This window comes from Meleagris gallopavo, chromosome 10, assembly GCF_000146605.3.
Source record: "Meleagris gallopavo isolate NT-WF06-2002-E0010 breed Aviagen turkey brand Nicholas breeding stock chromosome 10, Turkey_5.1, whole genome shotgun sequence".
In the NCBI taxonomy this organism is placed as follows: Eukaryota; Metazoa; Chordata; class Aves; order Galliformes; family Phasianidae; genus Meleagris; species Meleagris gallopavo.
The window spans coordinates 1133172-1136826 of NC_015020.2; the positions used below are offsets into that span (position 1 = coordinate 1133172).

Consider the following 3655-nt stretch of genomic DNA (forward strand, 5'->3'; position numbering starts at 1 on the left):
TCAATCTACCATGCATATTTAATATCTTGAAGTCCTGCTTAAACTTCCTGTACTGTAACTGCTGTGTTGCAGGAGCACACTGACTTGTCTTTGAAGAAGGAGAGAGAATTGTGACAAAAGTTTATGGGAAACACAATACGAGGGTTGAACTTTTATGCAAAAGAGTACCACAGTCTGAAAAGAATCTGAGAATCTTCCCTACAGGAAAGATAGCTTTTCACAGAAAAGAACTCCTGGTCCTTCTGCTGTGCTGCAGAACGTTGCATCACTGTTACAGACTCGCAGTAGAACATTCAAAAGCCGTGTCTGCCCATTTTCACATCAGACTATAAACCCAGAGACTGTTTGAAACTTTTGATCTCTCAGACCACAGTACAGGAGATGAGTCAAAGTCCATTGGCCACAAGAATCAAAGAGTAGAAGAGTCTGGTTCAAAGCCAAACCACAAACGCTTCCTGAACTTTCTTCTAATAACTGTCCAAAAATAATTGGATACAACTAGCAATGAAAAGAAGTTAAAACAAACAAAACCAACAAAAATAACAAACAAACCCTCCCTGTGAGTTCTCTTCCACGCTTTAGCCATAGTGTACCAATCATTGAGTGTAACGGAGTCAAATATATGAACACAAAGAACATTCCAGTACAAATTACAGTGAAAGTAGAATATTTTTGGATTTAGCAACATTGTACAAGATATGTGCAAAACTGCCAAAATATTTGAGCTGACAATCTGCAAATGCTAGTGTTTGTATACTCTTCCCCCCCCTCCCCCCCAAACAGAACTATTATTCTGCAAATGTTACTCTACAGATTTATTTTATTAAATTTTAATAATGTATAAAATTTATCCTTTCCAATTTTCAGGCACCATAAAAAAAATCCAATATCTCATAACCACAGTAAAGAAACTGATTCTAAAGGCTTCTGATGACTCATACAGCTATTGCTTTTCAATACTGGAAACACCAGAGAAAAGGAAAGGCTGCTAGCAAACCTATTCCATTATTTTTCTGGACTACAGTGATTTTCCACCAATTAACATTCTTTTGATAAAGAAATGCAAAGCTCATCTTTTTTTTTTTCTGCTCTTAATTAAAATTTTGTGAAGCATTATTATGTTTTAAGTCAGAGAACTGTATCAACACGTCCAAAATACATCATTCTGAAGCAGCTTCTCCTTTGTCTCAGTCCTTTCCTTACCACGTGAAAAGGAAATAAGTGGAATAAGAAGTGCACCTTTTTTGGAAGCCTGCTATTCTTAACAAAATGAACACACTCCCTTTATTAATGATAGCTGTAACTGCAAAACAGGAGATTCAGAGTTATGTGGTGCTTCCAAAGCAGCCAGTGATGAAATTTAATATTGCCCTAGCAGTAATGGCAAGTAATGTAATACAAGTACAAATACAAGAAATAAGAAATCCTAGGTGCCAGTTTCAGGTTCACTGGTTACTGTATGGACAAGAGATGGTCAGTTTTAAATTCGTCCTGCACGCAGAGACGGATAAAACATAAGAATTGTTATGCCTCCTTTGGCAGCAAGAGTTGGTTCTTCTTTATCCACCTGTGTAGGAAATCCCTATGTGAGATTTGGACAAATGTAAGCCATAATTTAAGCACCAATGTACTCGTAGTTTTCTATAAAATACTATTTAAAGGGACAGAAGCCACCTTTGAAACTTCCCCTGCACAATGAGTGGAAAGTTTATTCAGTTTCTTCAGAAGAGACAAAATCATCTGAAATACCTCTTCAGCTGTAACATTTTTACTGAACAGAAGGGAGCAAAGCAGATGCACAACCTGACGATTAAGACCTACAGGAACAACTCAGGAACAAACTCCTCTGCTGCTTTTTCTCCAGCAGATGCCTCTGACATCTGCAAACTCCAAGTACACTAATAAAGATCAGTCAGCATCAGTTTGCCTTGAACTCAAACACAGTTGTATTAAACTCATATAAAATTATGCCTGTGTTTTGTAACACTGTGATGTCATTGTCAGGCACCACGCATAAGTATTTTATACAAGTACCTGAGCAATGTGATTCCAGAGGGGCAAATGAAAGACTGGCACAGCTGCATCTGGATTTTAAGAGCTGGAAGATAAAGGAGAAGAAAGCAGATAAGTAGTAGGGGCGCCAAGCAGGCAGAACTTCCTAACAAATGCATGAGAGAGATGGCTAGTTCAACCAAACCCAAGACAACCATCATCCACAGTAGGCAAGATCTTCATTAAGAGAGATATTAGCAGCACAGAAAGTGAAGAAAAGGTAGATTAGGAAGAGAATTCATTTTTTCTCCCAACTTCTCCATCGCTTTACTGATGACAACTAAGTTGCAGTTAAGACCATTGGTTTCAGCACTAATTATACAACATTTGCTCTGTGGGGCTGTAAACAGAGAGCTGATTTAGAATACGAGAGACAAAAACAGTCATTTTTGCATTTGAAGGGATAATCATTAAGCACAAGTAATTTGCACAATGTACATTGTTAATGAACAAATGTAATAAATATTTTTTTTAAAAAAGATTAACTGTCTTGGTGAACCTGAATGCTTTTACCACACTGACCTCTGGGTGTTACATATCTATGTATTAATTGCAACATCCACTGTTGGTCACTTGTACTGGCTTTAGTCCATAGACTAAGTAGTGAGAAACAAAGAGAAACTGCTGTATGTGCAGATAGTCTTATTACTGACTCTGCCTGTCTTCAGCTAAAACCACTGGCTTCAGTAGCTAGAAGGACACTGCACTTCCAAGTTCAATTCCAAAAGTGGCTTCAGTACATGTTGATCTATGGATTCCTGTTTGTATACTTAACTGTGGAAAGCAGTTGTTTCTTCTGATTAGCGTGCATTGTGTGAGGAATACCACTGTTTTACTGACAGTATGTCACTGCAGTTAACTGGTGCAGAAAATAGCTCCTCAAAAATTTATGCAGCTTATCAGCTTTGAACAAACACTTGAAAAGGTAATGTCGTTATGATAAATGTTTAACTTGATAGGAAAAAAAGTTGTTTGGGGTTTTCATTTTTTTTTTATTTTGATTTAGTTCCATTGCATATGTTTGTTTTGAATATGTTTAATATGCTTTTATGTGGCCAAATCATGATGAGGGGATAGATGCCTCACAGTACAACTGTATAATCAATGAATGTACAGATGTTATAGTTATGAAATAAACCAGAGAGTTTGGCTATGCAGATATTATACCAAAACAGAATAGACAGAATGCTTACCCATACCCAGGTCTCACCATGAAACTCCAGAGGAGGGGATCTTCAGAAGAGATCCTTCCCAATGGCAGTCAGCTCTTAAATGGGGTCTAGGAGAGGTGCAGCCAGGCTCCACCCCTTCCAGCAGCACAGGTGAATTGCCTTCACCTGTGCTCTCAGGGCTGACTCAGTGCTCACCTCCGGTGATCAATCAGAGATTCAGGCTGTGATTCAGCAGTTCCCATACAACAATCTAAGGGAAACTAATAAAAACAACCAAACAAAACACAACAACAAAACATAAAACCTATTACCTAAAAACCAATTACTTTAAAAACTGGAAGTATAAAAGCATAATAAATAGAAGTACGGGATCTGTTGCAAACTACGTAATGAGCTTTATAATTTTTTGTTCAGAAAAAAAACCCACATCT

At 37.6% G+C, this 3655-nt stretch overlaps 1 long non-coding RNA gene across 1 annotated transcript; it reads right to left on the minus strand.

The window, feature by feature from the left end:
• Positions 1-830: 830 nt before the first annotated feature.
• LOC104912240 lies at positions 831-3305 on the minus strand. The gene is made up of 3 exons (XR_794488.2): positions 3246-3305; positions 2035-2098; positions 831-1567 (listed from the first exon to the last, which is right to left on the minus strand). It is a non-coding gene; the product is annotated as an uncharacterized LOC104912240 (long non-coding RNA).
• Between the last annotated feature and the right edge of the window lie 350 nt (positions 3306-3655).